The sequence below is a fragment of the Pseudopodoces humilis genome, chromosome 1, assembly GCF_049639895.1.
Source record: "Pseudopodoces humilis isolate 2021_Gansu_Grassland_sample_001 chromosome 1, ASM4963989v1, whole genome shotgun sequence".
NCBI classification, from domain to species: domain Eukaryota; kingdom Metazoa; phylum Chordata; class Aves; order Passeriformes; family Paridae; genus Pseudopodoces; species Pseudopodoces humilis.
This window is the reverse complement of record NC_142200.1, coordinates 76,655,935-76,675,230: the sequence shown is the minus strand read 5'-3', so window position 1 is coordinate 76,675,230 and position 19,296 is coordinate 76,655,935. Positions and strand designations below refer to the sequence as shown.

At 37.9% G+C, this 19,296-nt stretch overlaps 1 protein-coding gene across 3 annotated transcripts in view; it reads left to right on the top strand.

Annotated features, from left to right (window-relative positions):
• CDH18 (cadherin 18) overlaps positions 1-19,296 on the top strand; it is a 321,195-nt gene that overhangs the window by 83,891 nt on the left and 218,008 nt on the right. For 2 of the 3 annotated variants that reach the window (XM_088053413.1, XM_088053400.1), the window contains exon 1: positions 1,670-1,777. The exons of the other annotated variant lie outside the window; for it this stretch is intronic. The gene's annotated coding sequence lies outside the window, so the exon portion shown is untranslated. Of the gene's footprint in view, positions 1-1,669; positions 1,778-19,296 lie in introns of those variants that run through there. 3 annotated transcript variants of the gene reach the window in all.

Sequence of the window (19,296 nt, the reverse complement as noted above, 5' to 3'; positions counted from 1 at the left end):
ATTAAAGCATTGATTCATATGTGCTACAGCTGCAAGCTAGAGGACGTATAAATAGCAAATTGAAACAGCTTCTATTTCATTCCCTCCAAGAGCTTACATCTCCCAAATTCAAACAACTAGCTGCTTCTTGCCTTCAATTCCCTATCCTGCTAGCAAAGTAATTTTTAATGTATATTGCTGAGCAGCTCAGAGCAATTTTGTTTGAAAAGTTCTCAAAATCCAGCAGTCCAAGTGATCTCAGTGAGCACTGTTGTTCTTTCCATCTAATCTGGTGTAACAGCTTCCCTTCTGGTTATGTTAAATTGTAGAATTACTCTTTTCAGCTCTGCTTTTCAAATCTAGATCATTTGTACACGGGGTACCTATCATTTATACTTCAGATGCTGCTTCTGACCCATAATACATTAAAAAAAAAAAAAAAGGCAGTAGCTTTCTTTTCTTTCATCCTGTCATTTCCTGATGGAGCTTTGGGACTCAAGCACGCTCTGGTTTCATGGCTCACTCCAGGGTATGTGTCCTGCTGGCTGGAAGCAAGGTTCCTTTGCACCAGCAGGGAATATGCCAGGGCTTTCACTTATATGTTAATTACATTTTTAATACTCTGCTTTAGCAGGTTGGGTAAGCAGAGTCTGACATGGTTGCCCCATTCCTGAAACCCTGAATCAGGAGAATGCCATTAATCTTAATTCCGAATAAAATGTGTTTGGAGTAAAGATGTTATATAAGGTCCAGATATTTGAATTACTTTCGCATCAGCGAGCTCGCCTTGATCCAGACCATCCTGAAAGGCCACAAATTATCCACCAACTTACAGTCGCTGGTGTAGTGATATGAATGTAGGGGTGTTAGGGGGCAGGAAATCTTTAAAGGAGTGGGGCTGATCTGGTAGGGGACAGGCTGCTAATGACACCTCCTGTGCCCCACCAGGATTGGCAGGCGGCATTAAAGGGCATCACTCAGGCTGAATCTTACAGCCAGACCATGTGGACGGCTGATGAACGAGCCGGTAGAGGAATGTTTAGCAGGCTGTGACGACTTTGCACAGAAATAGGAAAATTTATCGCCGGCTTGCCACAGCAGTGCCGTGCTGCCCGCTTTCGGTGGTGCGCCCCTTCTGTGCACTCCCGCCCCGCTCGGCAGCCCAGCCCTCCCGGCTCCCGGCCCCCCTTCCCGGCACCGAATTTAGGGGCTCGCTGTCACCAAGCTGGAGCCGTCCTTCTTCTGCACCTCAAGCACGAACAGGGGGGTTCGCAGCCGCCGCGCAGTTACCGGACAAAGATATCCCTGTGCTCGAACGCACCGGTTATATCGGTACGGGAGGAAGGATGGATGGATGTGTCGATTGGATGAATGGGTGGATCGGTGTGTGGATGGATCGGTGTGTGGATGGATGGATGGATGGATGAATCGCGCATCTGTCCGAGAGTCGGGGCTAGCCCGGGTCTGCCATTGCTCGCAGGAGGCTGCTTGCGTCCCCGAAGTGCTGGGAAGGGGGAAAACAAGGCGGGGAGGGGAGAGGATCGGGGGCGGGCAGGGAGGGGAGGCGGGCGGGCGGGCGCGGAGCGGGGCGGGGGCGGGCGGGCGGCGCGGCCAATCGCCCGGGCTGCCGGCGCTGCAGGAGCGGCGGCGCGGGGCTCGGGGCTCCGAGGGATGCGGAGCCGGGGCCGGGTGCCTCTCTGAGGACGGCGAGCAGCTGTGCCGCCAGCACTGCGAAAAGTCCCTATTTGCTTCTTATAAATTAAAGTGCCTTGTCACCAGTTAGGGCAAGTCAGCCAAGGTAAGGCTTAAATAAAATGACACTTTAATATGTGGCAACGTGGATATTTCTGGACGGAGGTGCCGCTAACACAGCCTTCTAAGTAGCGCAAAATATTTTGTGCAGTAATGCTGTCGTAGTGGGTGCACAACCTGTAATTTTTCTGTGTTAAAGTTGCCGCTGGTACGTAAGCCTTACCCTTGTGGTGCTGTAGAAACGTGTTTGCTTATCCGAGGCAGTTGCAAAGGGACCTGCAAAATACAGGCATAGAAACGTAGCGGCGCTCTGTGTATGTGTTTGTGTGTGACCGTGTTCGTAGTACCTACAGTTCTGCTCCTTAACTTATGGGGATAATGTGCAGATGCATTTTAATGGTGATGGCAGGCAGATTCTTTAGCTCAACTCACATATGTGAGAGCCTTTTATACAATAAAACAGCATGCCATGTTGAACTATATGTGAAGAACATTAAGCTTGGTATTTGAATAAAAATTTCAGGGTTTTGGGTTCCCCCCCTCTCCCATGTTCGTAACATTATGTATGATAACTGAGGATTGAAATTGCAGCAAAAGACCTCCTGCCTTTACCTTTACCTTCTTGTTAAAGCTTAAGCAGTCACCTAACTTTACTTTGTGTAAAGGGCACTGTAAATAATGCACAGGCAGAAATAAATCCTCTCTTCATTTCCTCCTAGCCCACCCCAATAATACCTTTCCTAATGAATAAAAACTACTATGTGTCTTTAGTTCACACCACATTTTGACTGATGGAACTGTCAGTGGTCTGGAACTGGTTTTGGCAAGCAAGGAGTTCCTTAGGATGACTTTGCTAACATGTATCTTTGATAACAACATAGTCCTGAACCTGTGTGTGTGTGTGTGTGTACATCTGTGTGAGCCTGTGAGAGTCTGTTTTGTGTACATGAGTGACAAGATACAAGGAGGACAGCTTACAGAAGCCAATGAAACATGGCAAACAATGAAACATGCCTGCATGTATTTCTCTGACTGGATCTCTGTAAAGCAGTATGAGCATTTCTTATATTTTAATGTATTTATCATTCAGATTAGGAGTTGGGATAAATTCAATTTCATGTGCATCAATATCCCATTAGTTTTTCATGATCAAAAGGAATATAATGGAAAACATAGGTGAAATTATGACTTCAGTTAGCACAGGTGATAAAATCACTGCCTATATTCAAGGTACAGAATGTATTTTTCTTTCTGAGACACTAGGCATAGCTCCTTCCTTTACAAATCTTTACTTCTGTGCTGCAGTCAACCTTACACAGTTGTGTGAAAACACTGAAGCCTTCTTTCTGCATAAATTGTCCTTCTACTGAGTAATATTAAGTCTTCAGGGAAAATATAAAATTATTTTAAAAGTTTGGCACATGTTTGGCATTTTACCTAACTGTAAAGGTAAGATTTAGAGAAATAACCAAAAAGCTTCCCTAACCTACTTCACTGCCTTTGACAGAACATTTAATTTCATACTTTTCTGAAGAAGACATAGTATGGTATAGCTACCTAATGCAAATTAAGGTGTGGCTCTTTTTTTTTAATGTCTTACCTATGGAAACAATGTCATAATTTTCTTTTGTAGTTAAAGTTACTAATCATCCTATTTAAGGACTACAATAAATAACTTTTTCATTTCTGATTAAAAAATGTCAATCAAATAGGAAACAAACAAACGATCCAACAAAAAACTTACAAAACAAATCAAGAAAACGACCAAACCAAGACATTCACTGTTACCTGCTTTTTCTAAAAATTGGCTGGGGAAATAGTCAGACAGCACTTTCCTTTAAAATGGAGCAAATCCAGTGCACAAGCATGGCTTAGGGGGCACTGTGCTGCTGACTGAACCATTTACAGATGAGATTCAAAACTAAATGCTTTCCACTTGCAGGTACTGAACATCCTGTAAGACTTCCTATAATAGGATTTTTGACTCTGCTAGTAGGACAAAAGGCCAGTTAAAGTTATTATGCTTTGTCTAGCTTAATTCCTCCAGTAGCTTAATTTGAGAGCATTGTTCTTTACTACCTACATTAAAAATGTTTAGTGGTTTTGTCCTGCAATGCAGAGGCTGTAACCCAGCCACTTCATTGGTGCATGCTGTGCTAATTCATGGTAGTAGTTCTGGTGAACATGTGCAAAGTTATAAAACAACTGGGGATAAATGTCTTCAACATCCAAAATTAGTGTATGAGGGTGCATGTGTGCACGCCAGAGAGGCACAGTTGTTACTGCACCAGAACTGACATTCCTGTGGTGTGTAAAATTTACATAATACCCTTCAGGGAATAATCTGTATATAAAAGTAACTCTTTTTTTTTTAATTATTTTTTTTTTTTTGTAAATAATTTTGTCCCTGAACTCTAAACATTAAAAATATGAGCAATTTAATTACTAGTTCTCAATAAGGTTGTAGGGAAGGTTTCAACCTTTATCTCTGGCTGATAAATGAAACTTGAAAGGTATGAAAAATTCTGTTAACTATAGCTCCTGCTCCTGGTTAAGAGCTGCATTTCTCTTAATATAATTAGTGCTAAAAATTATCAGTCTTATCAGATTGAATAAAACCAGCTAAATACCAGTGAGTCATCTGTTCCATGCAGATGAACATGAGCTCCTGTTTGGACAGCTTAACAGCTAGTTAGCCCTGGCAGACCTGTCCTGCAAAGGGGCCTAAATCAGCCATCATGACACCATGGGGCACAATTTCATTGCTTATAAGCAATGCAAAATAAAGGTGGCAACTGACAGGGCAGGAAGGGGACAAAATACATAGCAAAACCCCCCAACAACATAAAGTGATTGCATTTATAGAAGTGATTCTATGCATCTTTTCTTAGAGGAAGATGATACATGTGTGAAGGTCGTAAGAAGAAACTCCATATGAAAACCCCAGCATAGCCTACAAAGGTCTATGTAATCCAGCACGTATATCTCATATGCATTAATTATAGTGGAAAACTTATTTTCCATGATCAGTAGAGCTGCAGTTTAAATAGTATGTATATAGTCTGCTGATAAATCAGAATGAAGCACTTAAACTTCATCATATACTTGATGGGCAGACTTGGACAAGTCCCTAAAGCACTCTATAACTTCATGTATGACATGAGCATTGCACAATAATTGTAAAGAATGAAAATTGCATGATACTGTTTTAAAAAAATATCACAGAACCTAATACTGAAGTGTTGTTGTCTCTATTACTGTGTTCCTTCAATTCTGAATTACACACAGTTTTGCTATTCATTTCCAGCAAATGAAGCTACATGGAATTTGGAAATTCAAAGAATGGAAATGCAATTTTTAAGAAGCTTCTGAACTGAGAGCTAAATAAATCATGGATCATATAAGAGAGAACAGAGATTGGCAGGAGAAGATTTTTTTCCCCCTCCAAAGCCAGGTTTTATCAGAAAAACAGTTAATACTGAAATCTTTTAAAAGATGGTTTTAGTAATGTACTATTACTTTTTTTCTTTTTTTTTTTTTTAACTGGTTTTAAAATGCTCAAAGATAATCAACAAAATTTAAAATAAGCCAGAGAGATTTGAAAGGAGTGAATAAGGCTGATCTCCTATTTAAGGGTTGTGTTTATGTGGAGGAAGTTGATATTTATGGGGTTTGTTTTGGGGTTTGGATTTTTTTAAATTGTGTCTTTGTGGATTGAACACAGCCAGAATAACATAGTCACGTAGCTTTATAAGTAACCAACAAGCAACTTGGTAGCATTTGCACATCTGCAGTCCTTATATAATGAAAATACATTCAGCAGTTGCTTGAGGCCTGTAAGAAATAGTTTTTCTTGATGGCAATTGTCATTTATATTTTTCTGGAATTTGTTCAAACCTGACTGGAGTTAAAGCTGGGTTTGTTATCACAGAAAAGACAAAGCATTACTTTACTCCCCACTCCTTGTGAAATTGCTTGCTTCTTTTAAGCAGATCTTCTTGCAAAAGGGAGTATATTTAGGTCACAGACAAATTATTCCATTCTCACTTCACCTTACCTAGGTTTCAGTATAATTTATCCAGTGCTTGCAAGGACAAATTTTCAAGGCTGTTTGTGAAATGTGGTGTAAAAATACCGAAGCTAGCTGAGGTACCAGCTGCATTTCTACCATAACTACCATGACTGTAGTGTGGAACTTTGTTCTTTGATCAAAAATCTGAGATTTTTGTTCTTTGTAGTACTGCACAGTCTACTGTAATATTGAACCCTGAAATTGCTTTACAAGAGGGATCAGCCACATTGTCTTGACTTAACAGATGGGATGAGTGCGGTGATACAACCAGCAGTCTTTTCCTTAGGACAGTCTGTTGGATGGAGAAGTGGGAGCTGCCATTTCTACCATTTCTGCTATTTCTGCATTCAGGTTCTCTCTTAGATGGGGGTAGCGAACTGCACACTTACAAATCAGATATCTTCAAGTTTTTAATGTACTTCAATTGCTTTGAACCATTCTTTGGAGATAGCTTCCTCTCCCTGCTGGTGATATAGAGGTACATGCTTCAGTATAGGTAGTCTAAATACTTCCTAGCATGTCTTCTCCCTGTGCAGTATACCTGTTGAAAACAACCAACTCTTTATTTGCTTGACTCCTCATTTTGGTATTTCCAGGTGTATCACAGAATAATTAAATAGTTTGGGTCTTTGAAGAACATCTAACCCAACCTGCTATGCCCTGACACAGGCATAGCCATCTTTTGCTAGACCTGGTTACTCACAGCCTTGAACATTGACACCTTCCTTGGGCAGCCTGTTCCAATGTCTCCATCATGCACTGTGTTGTTTTGTAATTAATTGCCATTAAGCTCTTACAGCACAGTTATGGGTGTATATATAGTATGCATACACACACGTATTCTTTGAGAAGATACAAAGAAATGAATATTAACTTTTTTTAAAAAGAAATGTTTGGTACGCTAAAAGCATGTAAAAACTACTGGTAACATTGTGTGGCACTAGACTGAGCAATTTTTTGGTTCAAGTTGTCTTATGTTCACAGATGGGAATGTGCATTTTCATTATTATATGCAATGATTTATTTGAATTTTATGATTAGTCAACTTAACCAAATCAGTAGTATATTGTTCTACAACAGTCGTGCATTTGGATTTGAATCCTGTTTATTTTACATCTCGTTCTTGCTGGGTGGTACAAAAGCTGTGAAGGAAAAACTTTTGGTTCAAGACTATGGTTGCTTTCATTTTCAGAAATTATACTTTGCCCAGAGAAATAATCTTCTTGTGTCTTTTACTTGTAAACATTTATGTATTGGGAAGCTGTTTGAAGAAGGCTTAAAACGACACCTCATATTGGGATGAAATTTCTCAGGCTTGTATTCAGTCGAACTTTCTGTCTTGTTCTGCTGTTGACAATATGAAATTGATAGAACAAATATTTTTAAAAAACAGAAACCTGAATACAATCTCTATAATTGCAAGCCAAGCATTTAAGATATTCAGGGGCAGGTTTGAGACTGTCTTACTGAGTTCTGTTCTATATATAAAATACAAGTGCTCCTTCAGTAGAGAATCTTCCTATAATTAATGAAAAAAGTAGTAGTTTAGCAGCAGTATCAGGCCAATCATGCTGCTATTAATTTTCAGGGTGTTGGAGTGTGTATGCATGTCTTTGTGCATATTTGAAGGAAAGAGTAGTTGCTAAAAGGGAGGTAGCTGCTTAATTCATTCAATAGTGAGAAAGATTTAATTTGACTGTATAAAGGTATTTTTAACACTGATGTATTGTATTAGCACCTGGGAAGTGCTGACTGTTCTCAATGTAAAATCTTGGCTTTCAGGAGAGGTGAAATAAAACTAGGGCATATGAGCATTGTAGCATGTTAGCCATTACCTGCTCATGGCAATTGACAATACTTAAAAATACTGGGAGAGGACTGGATTACAGTCCTCAATCATTATTTCTTGTATGTTTCACATTTGGTCTTTCAACAAATATAAAGGTTTCTTACTGGTGGAGTAATAAAATCAAGAAAAAAGCTACACATCATTTATTACATGCAATTTCCACACACTTTGCTGATGAAGAAAATTTGTTATATATTTGCTGTTCATTGAAGCATGAATTCTTTCATTCATGTTAGTGAATTCGAGCTCAGAGTTATTATCTTGACTATTTAGGCTACAGAGATCTTAAATATTTTTCTATTTGCAAGAGGGAAGGTGTAAAATAATCACTTAATTTAGCTTTGTATGTTTAGTTGTTTTTTGGTTTTTTGTTTTTGTTTTTTTTAAGTTATGAACCATCTAAGAAACTTGCTCAAGAAAACCGGTGGAAAAGTATAGTATTTGTTCTTATACTTTCTCGTTTTCAATGAATGCACAACTAACACTTTGAAATCCTGTGTAGCTTTGTACTGGAAACTCTTCTAAGTGGTTTTGGAAAATGGCAAGACAACCAGCAAACTAGCATGTTTTTCAAGTGGAACTTAACATTTCTAGCTGGTAAAGCTTTCAGTGTCAGGTAAAGACTGCCAGAGTATTCACAGTAGCAGTTGATTCATACAAGGCCTTCCTAAACTGGGTTTATTTGCTGTCTTGCCTGCTCTCAGGACAGCTATCCAAGGCATACAGTTCCCTGTGCATTAACAGAGTAGATGCACCAGAATTGTCCCAAGTGGCAGCAGAGTGGGAAGATAGTTATGATCCTGGCACAGATGATGTGACCTGCTGCCACAAGGCCCTTCAAGCAGCAGGTACATCTTCCCAGGTGTTTAGCAGGCACATCATGGGCACACAGACTGTGCACAGCTTTTGCATAGGGAGTGGTCCCCAGAGCTGACCAAGTGCTGTGGTTCAGTCCCCAGCTTGCTGCTGGGACATAAATGCATTGGCTTGACAGTGCATGCCACTTGTCTGCTATAAACCAGACTTTAGGTTTAGGGGGATTGATCATGTTACATGCATATTTTCCAGGAGGAGGCCTTTATATTTCTCAGATCCCACGCAAACAACTTCATCATTCTAATACCAACCATGTTTTAAACTATAAGAGAAAAGCATAATGTTAGAGACCTCTTGCTCTGTTAAGGAGGAGTTAGTAGATGGATGTGTGTTACCAGAGAAATGATCACCAGAGACCATAAGGAAGCTTATGGAGCATGTATGCAAAATTATTCAGCCAACAAGTTGCTGCTTTTCCCTAGGACTTTTTTTTCCCCTAGGTTAATTTTCTGCTGGATTAGGGAGCTATGTCATTTTGTAGGAAGGTTTGTCAAGTTCCAGATCTGAAGCAGAGAAATTTGGAGGAGCAACAGGCTGGATGCAGGGAAAGAAAAATAGGGCACCATAATTTTGATAATCTTTCTTTAGCCATGAGGCAGATGAATGGAAAAGATGACCAGAGGGATGTTCCTGTGTAAGAACCTTTGAAAAGTAACTTCCTAGATGAAAACCTATTCAGGAGGTTTATAAATACCTGTCAAGGAAATCCAGCAGGAAGACAATTGACTATGTAGCCTTGCATTGTGACTTGAAGACTGATGAACTTGAGCTCCTTCAGACTATATAGGTCAGGTGATGACTGATTTCCTGAAGCTATTAATGCCTACTGTGCTACTAAAGCCAGTTTGGCTTATGTTATTACATTATGATAGTGTGTTGGCTATACTATGTCATGTCAACCTACCTGTATGTTTTCTAGTTCTGAGCTGAGACAGGAGATGTCCCTATTCATGTTTGTTCGGAATTTTTCTTTTTTATTTTTTTTTAATGAAAAAGAGGTATAACATGCTGTGAGTTTCCTCCACAGGACCATTGTGTTATAATCTACTCATTATATTATAATGAGCACTTGCTCTATTTATTGTGGAGCTTAATGTATTTTAATGACTGTTGTGACTCCCTAGCAGAGCAAAACTGAAGAGTGTTTCCATGCACATGATTGATTTAAATGGATTTGTTAGAAGATTTTGGACTTTTGAGCACATACCTTTTTACAATATACAGCTATAATTTTGCTTTCAAGAGCAGAACGTTTCTTTGGAGAAATCCCAAAACTTAGCTGCTTGTATATTTAGCATTCCTATTTTATACCAGGTAAAAGATGAGTTGTTTCATTAAAACACTCTAGTATTAAAGGGCAGCTTGTAAATTTTTTGTTTGGGACTTCAATGAATTTATTAAAACTAAAGCTTATGAATTAATGCCATCTGGTACTTGACCCCCTTCCCTGCCCCCAGCCTCTAAATCTGCACTTTTTAGATTTAGTTTTATATTTTTTTGAAAAACATTAGTCAATATTTAAGTAGGTTTATGGCAGCTGCAAACTAATTAGAGGCACATCAGTATAGAATTGTTTTTTGTCTTCTGAAGATTGTCAGCATTCTGGCAACTGCACTGTATTCAGGAGAATGAGAACTGGAAAAATAATGTCATACAGATTGACTTGTAGACAAGGTCTTTAACCTGTCAGTCTGTCTAGTCAGTCTTTGTGGATTGCTGTTGATCTTGTGGATCTTGCTGTGACACCAAAGCTTTGTATAATGACATTTCCATAATATCCACATACAGTGTTAGCCCTAAAGGAAACACTTCACTCTTCTCTATGCTTTCTTGATGTTGCCATAGATTCAAAATGAGGCTGCTGTTTGAAAAATACTTTTATATCAACATTGAGACTTAAAAATATTAATCGATTTTCTGAATTGGCAAAATTGTTTATCTTTTGCAAAACCTGAAGGCCAACTTCATTTTCTTGTTCTAAAAGCTGCAGTATTAGTAAATTCAAACTGATAGATAACTCTTTAATCAAATCATTATTTTCTTTTCTCTACTCTTTATTGTGTCACATTGATTCGAACAACTGTTACCATCTGCAGGGACTTGCAAGTAGAAATTTACTGAATTTATGAGTACACAGCAATTATTTATTTTCTGATAGAAACATTAGATAGGCAAGCTACTCCCAGGCAGAATGTTATAATGGCTGATTACTTCAATGTGAGGTCCTGCTGAGTCCCTGATCACCAGACAGCTACCACTCAGGTAGAGAACTGTGAACTTCCATGGCACCTGAGGATGGGGCAGTTGTTAATCCTGCTGAGTTCTTGTCTTCCCAGTTCCTGTCTTTTTCCCTTATGTCTTTACACTTCTTAATGACTTTTTCATTACTGCCCACTCTGTATTTTCACTTCTGTCTTTATTTTAGCTGTAGCTATGTTAAAGGTCCAAGTTCTTCGCTACATTTTTGTAGAGTCCTGACATTAGAGAATATTATATTTGGAACAAATATGGACTTTAAATAATTGCCGAAACAATGAACTTCAAATGGATAGTTTAAATCAAATTTGGCTTCATTCCTTCTATAACTGTGAACATGCATTGTCTGCAGGAAATGATAGCTTACGGACTGCACATAATGCCTAGCCTTTTGAGCTCCTGTCTCCCATGTATCTCATGCCAATAAAAGGAAGTGTTGTGTACCTGATGTGCAATTCTTCTGACCAATTTTAGCAATTGATTAAAAAGTGTAGAAAGAAAAGGATAAAAAAGATGAAATAAAGAATTCAATAAGGAAATAGAAGTATGTCATTTAAGAAAGAGATTGAAACCTTTTGTTGGCATATGATACAAGAAAAGAAGGGCATGACTAAACCTGTTTTTTGCTCTTGAAATATTGTTCCAGATTATTGTAGGAAAGGTGCCAATTAGAGTCAGCTCCTTTATGCCTTCTTATCTCTTTCTTTTCACAAGAAGATGTACTTAGTTTTACAGGTTGCCACATAAAGAAGTTGATTTTTTCCCCCTCAAGTAGATATTTATGCAGTAGATATCTTACTCCTAAAGAGGATTACAGGCTTAGACCAAATAATCAGTGTCTGTAAATACTTTTTATGATATTATAAGCAGTATACTAGATATTGAAAATTATACCTATCTTCTGCTTAATTTTGGCTCACCAGGGCAAAATATATTTGCATATTGAGTTGGATCTCAACCTTGAGATATACTGAGATCCTCAGCCAAGGGCCTCAGCTTTTTATTGATACTTTTGCTTAACAGCACAGAAAGAACTTCTGCAATGGAGGTGGATTCTGTTGGTATTAACCTTGCCATCAGAGAGACCTAAGGGCTTCTGCACAGCTGCCACCATTCTTGTAGCCTGAATAAAGTACACCAAAAATTTTTCTTTAGGAAGGCAGGTCTTTGCAACAAGGTCAACATGAGAGCTTACTCAAAAAGCCTTCTTCAGACATATATATACATTTCATTTTTTGGATGTAGGATACAACTCTTATCTGCAAGTCTGCAACAGCTGTAACAGTAGTGCTGTAATACAGATTTAAGAAACTGCTCCTCATCCAGTTGCTAGTGTCTGCGTTTTCTATGATAAGGAGATTTCTTCTTGCAATAAGGACTAAATGAATTTTGCATGTCAAATCTTTACATAAACTGGGGAAAACAGGCCTACTAATCAGACCAACATTTTAACATTTGAAATAGAATAACGTTTTATCACTTATTATTTCTTATAGCATAGCCAAGTTGAAAGTTATCAGTTTGGTGTGGTTTTTTTTGGGTGGTTTGTGTTTTTTTTTTCTTTGCTTGTTTGTTTTGCCTTCTTTCTTTACAATTTGCCTTAAAATTATGGGTCTTTTTGTATGTGTTACATGTTCCCATGCAGATATTTCCTTTGTCTTTGAGTATTCCTTGTTGCATACACATCCTTTCATTTCTATTTGGTTGTATATAAATACAACAAATACACCATTCCTGTGTGTGACATCTCAAAAATATTGTTATTGAGTAGCTTCCCAAAGGCCCTGTGAGACTGGTATCTTAACATTTATTCAGTCTGATCCTCTACAGTTTGCACTTTTTCAGTTCAAAAGACCATGTAATTCTGTACTGCCTAAAGGCATGAGAGATTGTTTTTTCTCACAAGCAAAATGAATAGGTATTTTCAGCTCTCTCCATTTTGTTTAAAGTTTGTCTTTGAAAGCTTAGGATGATGAATTTGAGATTTCCTTTCAGGCACATGCTTATTTCTTTCCATCACTTATATTTTAAGGTTATACTTTTCACTTCTCATTGTTCAAGTGCAGTAGAGGTTTATTCAACTCTTCCTTGTCAGATAGTACAGACACACTGCAGTACTACCTTTCCTTTTGAAGACCTTTTAGTACCTAAAGTGGCTTATGGTATCTTTGATGTTGCTAATTGAAAAAAAGTGAAAGAATTGAAAAGAAGTGAAAAAATAAATAGCTGAATGAAGACACGAGCAGCAGGCCTAAGGTTGTACATAATCTTATTTTGCTTTCAATAATTTTTTTATTCTTATGCCTTACAGTCAGGTAGTCCTCTAATATTATTGCTTTATTTATTTCTATCACCCATTTCTTCATTTGAGACTCTCAATTATGTCTCCCACACTTTGAACAGAAGCTCCTGAATTTGCATTTGTCTTCATGGTACCTCTGGATCTGTCCCAAAACTTTCAACTGGCCTTCTTTTCAATGACTTGTCTTTCTTGAACAGTTTTATTTTATCCTGCCTCATCTACTTGTCTTGTCTAGATTAGGCTTAAGTTCCTTAGGACAAGAATATCTGTCTTAAAACTCTATATAAAAATGCTTCACACAGACAGTTCAGCAGAAGTTCTGCATCTAATTTGGAATTACCCAGTGCAGTGATGCGGCTGTGCTGACAATAGTTACATGGAAAGGGGCATGGGGATATGATGGGCCATGAACTACAAGTGGAAAGTGCCCTTACAGCAAGGAAACACAGGCACAGCAGCAAGGTTGGGGCATGGAAGTCTCCTCCTCCACTGCAGTGGAACAGCTGTGCCAAATTTGCAGTGCTCCAAAACAAGAAGGAGGTCAAGAAAATATAGTGATGAGTGGGAGGTTCTGGAGGTTGTATTGCCAGGAGACAAGAGAAAGGGCACTGCAGGGAGCTAGTTGCAGCAATGGACGGGTCAGAGCCAGTCTCCCCTGTGGGGTGAACAGCAAGAGGGCAGGGGACAGTGACTACAAGTGTCAGTGAAGCAGACTCCTGTTGGATTTGGAGAGATAGTTTTCCACAGAGAGCAAGGTTAAGCACTGGGATAAGTTGCTTAGAGAGAGACCTCTAGACTTAGAGATTTTTAAAATTCATCTGGACATGGCCCAAAAGCAACCCAATAAAACTTAGCAGGTAGCCATGCCTTGGGGGGGAATCTGAACTTTTTGGATCTCCAAAAGTCCTTTCAACCTACATTTTCACTCTTATTGCTCACTCTGCAGTCCTATTTGCAGTAAGTGTTGACTTTATCATTTGCTATTTTTTAGAAATAGCAATCTGTAGAATTCTACGGAGCTATTGGTGATTTCACAGGGATAAATTCAGTTCTAAGACCTCAGCACTGTATTTCGCTGACTTGGGAATGTATTGCATCTATTAAGTGCTCATTTCTAGTCACTTTGGTTGTGAACCTCCACTTCAAACTTCAGTAATTGGAGGAACCAGGTTAGAGAGACCCATTTTTAAAGGATACTTTTTTTACTTGCACTGATTACTAAATCAAGAACCCTTCTTCCAAAAATACATAGTTTTGAGAAAGGTAAGAGCATTTGTGGGGAGGCAAGAGCATAAGTGGATGAAAAATTGAAGAGCTGGAGCACAAGGGTAAGTAACTTGTTTGTCATAATGGCAAGAGCAGAATTGATTTATTCAGTTTTACATCTTTAGGGCCAAAGGAAAAGATGAACCTGTGAAGGTGAAACAAAATATTTGTCATTTTCGGGTAAGATACAGAAAAAAAGTGATGAGTGGGAGGACCAAGACTTGTGTGTCACTGGAGTACTATTTGAAGGAAGTTTAAGGTCATGAAACAGAATTGCTCAGATGGACAACAGATCATTCTAGAAAATAATGATGACAGAAACATTCTTTGTGTGCTTAAAATATTTCCTTAATTTCTAAGATAACTCACTTGCTTAGTAGAGCAGAATTAAAGTCCTTCCTCTGATTTCTCTGAGTTTAGAATTAGTTTTCCCCTTGAGCACCATGCCAGTACAATTAAGAGCAATAATTTACAGCATGGCCTGGCAGAAAATACTAATCTGTAGGGCTTCTCTTAGTGGGTTGGGGCCTACCTGGCATTAAGCATAAGGAAGAACCAGCCTCCCTAAAGGACCAACTCTGCTGCTCCATTTCTGTATATGTTTAATAATTTCCTAATATTTACTGCAGCTTTTGATAATCCTAAATTAATGTTACATGTGTAGTGCATTGTGCAACCTTTGGAGAAATCTCAAACAAGCTTATTATTATCTGTTCCCAGTATATGCTAAATAGCGTAGAGAAAATAGGTCTCTTGCAGATGGACACAGAAAACAATGCAGACATTGCATTAATATAATCTTTTTAATTATTTGCAATCTTTTACAAAGAGAATAATACCATGTTATACGTTTTTCTGCTTTAAGTTCTGCAGAAATGTGTTTCAAAAACAAAAGCACTTCTATAGTATTCTGCTAAGTTGATTTTATCCTTTAGTTTTAATGCATTAGATTTTTTTATCTTGAATGCATGACATGTTCATGGGCAAAGTGCAGCTCAGCATCAGCTTAGTGAGAGGCCTTTCCATTCTTATTTGCATGGGCTACTATATTTCATCTTCTCTCAAATAATATTGAATGTATTAGCTGGCACCTGATAGAATCATAATTGAGTTCAACTGCCAGCTCTGGCCAGCTACTTCAAAATAATCAAATGTTTCTATTTCTTGGAAGCAGCACACACAGTCTATCATTTTTGCTGTTGTAGTACCTCTTAGAAACACCTAATTTCTTTTCTACTTTTTTGAATGAAAAAGGTAATTTGGATTTTTGTTCTCTTCCCAGCATAGAAATCAGAATGTATTCTATTCAGACAGAAATTATAAAAGTCAAAGCTTCACTCTTACCTTTACTCTTAACATTTTCTTTCTTTCCTTTTTTTTATTTCTTTCAAGGAAGCAGTGTGTTATCTTTTTGAACTTTTTACAGACTGCTGACCATGGAGAAAGGAAATGACGTCTCTCTGGTCTTAATTAATGACAGCCTGTCTTTTATCTAACATGAAGGGTTAAAATTACTGAGTTAATATCAGTAACATTGCTTTGCAAGTGCCTTTGATATTCCCATCTGAAATTTATGATCTCTTGTACAGAACCAGGGCTACAAACAACTCCTAATCCAGTTTCTGGAAAGTGACTATGTTAAATGAATATTTCCAATGCTATCTCAGTAAGATCTTTTTTATTTCTAGGTGTTATGAAATGAGCAGCAAATAAATTTTATTTGAAGTAAGCAGAGAGGAAGCACATACTTTTGGCTAGACCATGCATCTGGAGCCCAAGAAGAAAGTGAATTTGCTGTTTCCTTACTTGCAAGAGGACAATTTTTAGCTTGTGTAACAGTCAACGTTTATTTGTGTTTAAATTGGTCTTGGTTAGAGAAATATCTAAAGGGGCTGAACCACTGCCTAACTTTTACCCAGGGTCTGTGGGACTTGGCACCTACTGGGTTCCTAGAGACAGCATTTACATGGACTCATCACATAAGCTCTGGAGTCAGCTTTTGTAACCATAAGATGACCAAGGCAGGGGAAGAATTGCATGGTAAATTTTATATGCTGCTGGGTTCAGGAAATGCTTCATATCAACTACTTCCTGTAGCATGGTATTAATGTAGCCAGTCCTGGAAAAAAATCTTATATTTTAAGGATATAGCTTTATTGTATGCTGCCACATGCCATGTGAGAATTCTCACAGTTTCGTATTTTTACTGGTTTTGGTTATTCCATAAATGCAAGCTAGCACAGAAAACTGAGCAGTTTTGTTCTGATTTTTTAGTTCTATAAGAGAGAGTTTTTTTTCTTAAAGCCATAGCCAATTTCTAAAGGAGTTTAGTGTTCTGTCTGTGAAAATCTGCCACTTCTTCCTCTCATCTGTCTCCAAAACTTTGAGGCTGTGGTCTGAAATGCTGATTTGGTTGCTACTGAGCTTGGTAGAAAGATTACAGCTCCAAGCATACCTCGGCTGGTTTTGACTGTATCCTGCCAGAAATTATTATAGCCACCTCTCTGACAGTAGAATTGCTTTTGTAGCCTCTCCTTACCATGTGTCTGCCAAATATCTTTCACTTAAAAGCAAAGTTTAATCCAAACACTGAACATTTTGATCAGCACCAGCTCTGACTGTGCATGAAGTTAAGCTAGTGGACCTGAGGGGCAGAACGCCATGAGAAGAAAGAAACTGGGGCATGTTGTGGATGGTAACTTTTTGTTTTTTGACGTAACTCACTGTCAGCCAAAAAGAAAGCTAGTAACAACTGTGCAGTTCTGTAAGTGTGAAAAGATGGGTGGAAAACTAGCAAAATATGTCAGATTTGATGATAAAAATATTTCTTTCTAGATTTTCTTTTTTGCTTTTTTTCTTGCTGTGATTGGATCCAAATGAAAGTTTTCTTCCTTGTAACATTATATTTTTATCCCATGAGCAAGTGGGTAGTGTTACCTCAATATGAGATTAGTTTTTATTTTAAATAAATTTAGAGAACTGAGGAAAGAACCCAGCTTAAGAAACAGGTCTCCTAAAAATGGTCTCTGAAAATAATGAGCCAGAAATTTTGCTGATTAATTCCTGATGCAACATCAGTCAAGTCAAAACAGCTGCATAGAATGCAATTTGGAAATAGCTTGTGAACATGGTCAGAAATCTCTCTTCAGTTTTTGGGGTTTTTTTTGTTTGTTTTTTGTTTTGTTTTGGTTTTTGTTTTTTTTTAATTCTTTCCAGTAGTTCCTGGTGTTACCCGAAATTCTGCATTTCAGAATTTCATGCATTCATCATGCAATTTGTTTTCAAAAATCATTGTTGCATCTGTAGGTCACAGTGCAGTTGAAATAATTTTGTTTGAGTCTAAATATTTACTTTTATTTGTCCTCAAAAAAAAAAAAAAAAACTAGTCAAATATTACTCTGGAAGTTATGAGGCATTGGTCACAGTTGCTTCCACTGCTGTTGTGGTGGCAATATGAATAAATGTTCTTTGTCATGTCTTTCAGAAATGCATGCTTACTTTGGAAGATAAAAGGGGGTATAAACCTAGGTGGAAATATTCTTGTATGTGCTTATATGAAAGCTGACTTTCTGATAAACTCTTACAAGAAAAAAAAAGTATGTGGAAAGACAGAACTGCTGTAGTGTCTTTATCTCACCATATTATTGTTATTTTTAATAATTACAAGAATCCTTTAAATGACATTCAGTAAATTTGTATGCATAGTTCCTGTGTTCTAATGGGTCTAGGGCTGACCCATTAAATAATAAAAATGTTTTTGTAGCTAGATGTACCAGTCTAGTTACTAAACAAAAGGAAAAAAAGAGGTTATAGCTTTAAAAAGTGCACTTTTGAGAGACTGTTACACTTCCATTTATTTTAACAGTAGATACAGGTAACTGGTTGAAGCTGATAAAATCATAGGAGATTTCTTTCCTGGCTCAGATCTGTTTTATGCCTTAGTCAGCTACAGCAATGTTTATGTTTGCTGTCAGGTTACAGTTTTTCAGAACACAAATATTTTACAATCATTATAATCACAGGAAGTTTATTATACAGATCAAGTTTAGTTTCCTACCAGAGATCTGAGAGATTTCCTTTGTAAAAGTGATTACTGATCATCCTTGTTTAGTGTTACTGAAAATTATAAAGACAGAAAGATCTAGGCATTGATCTCTACTTTCATGGATTCTTAACTCTGTGCAGTGTGTCTAATTCTGTTCCAGTGGTGGAATAAGTCAGTCTGTAATGCTGGACTTCCAGATAAACCTGCAGAGAATCAGAACTGGCTAACCTGCTGGCATGTAGGTGGCAAAGGCTAAAAGAGCATCTAAGACTCAATGTTGTAGCTTCTTTCCTTACAATATATGTGACACAGCTGACGTGAAATGGAAAGGTTCAGTTGTTAGATCTATAAAAATACCCACAAAGCATGACCAACATAAAAGGCACAGAGTAGAAGGTCGTATTTTCTTCTCAAATGGATGGTTCCTTGACTATAGGTGGTTTAGCAACCAAAACTTGTGGAAATTTTTTTTTTAAAATCTTGCCCTTTTTTTTTTTTTTTTTTTTCCGCTCCATGGGAGATCTTTTTGTTGTTATGTCTTTTAGAAGAAAGGCTTTTCTTTTCCTTTTCTATCATCACAAATCCTGAAGTGGCTGATTATTTTTGCAGGATAACCTTGTCTAACAAAGTCACATCTGAAGAGGTGAAGCAATGCTTAAAGGAGTGCCAAAGAGTGAAAAATGTCAAGATGTCAAGCATGACTTCTGGATAGGTTAGAAGCTATTTTCAAGAGTACATATTGAAAGGGAGACAAATTAGGTCCTTTGTACCTAAGTCCAAAATACAGTTTGGCTGTGAAAAATAGCAGTGCTTATACAGCAACAGAGAACTTTTGTCTGAGAAATAAAACCAACAATGTAAGAAGAGCCTTAAGCAAGTCAGCTGTATTTCAGATTTAG